The sequence below is a fragment of the Sinocyclocheilus grahami genome, unplaced genomic scaffold, assembly GCF_001515645.1.
Source record: "Sinocyclocheilus grahami isolate Dianchi unplaced genomic scaffold, SAMN03320097.WGS_v1.1 scaffold1589.1, whole genome shotgun sequence".
Taxonomy (NCBI): Eukaryota; Metazoa; Chordata; class Actinopteri; order Cypriniformes; family Cyprinidae; genus Sinocyclocheilus; species Sinocyclocheilus grahami.
In genome coordinates, this window is record NW_015506768.1 from 198,272 (window position 1) to 198,863 (window position 592).

Consider the following 592-nt stretch of genomic DNA (forward strand, 5'->3'; position numbering starts at 1 on the left):
TATGGTGCTTCGGGTGATGGTTAAGGGCTGTTAAAGGCACAAATTATAACCAATTTAATTCATTCGGAAAGCATCAAGGAAATAAATGTGTGAAAACTAAAGAAACTAAGTAAGAAACCAAACAAACTCTTTAAGAAAACCAAAATAATAAAAGTGGATAAATGAATAAAAAGATATCGCAAGAAACGTTAAACCTGCAAAATATTTAAACTAAAAAGAGCTTTACGTAAAAGGTCAATAATCTTACCAGTTATCTGGGTAGTACTGTGAGTTGACCGGACTAGTCACTACTGGTTCCTAACACTTGGCTAAATATCTTCGAGAGGATGACTTATTCACATTGACAGGAAACTTAGAAATCACGTGCAGAGGCAATGCTTTCTGGAGTCTGTCTAAGGTCACTTTGTAATGAAACAATCCAAAACGTATTAGTGGGACATGTAGATGTTCAGCTCATTCTCAGTAAATCATGCCATTTTATACCACGTGTCGTTGTGACTTACTATGGACATAATTATAATGAATATCTCACATTTCAATATGAGTTCATCATGTTTGCTGTCCTGTATTTAATATATATATATATATATAT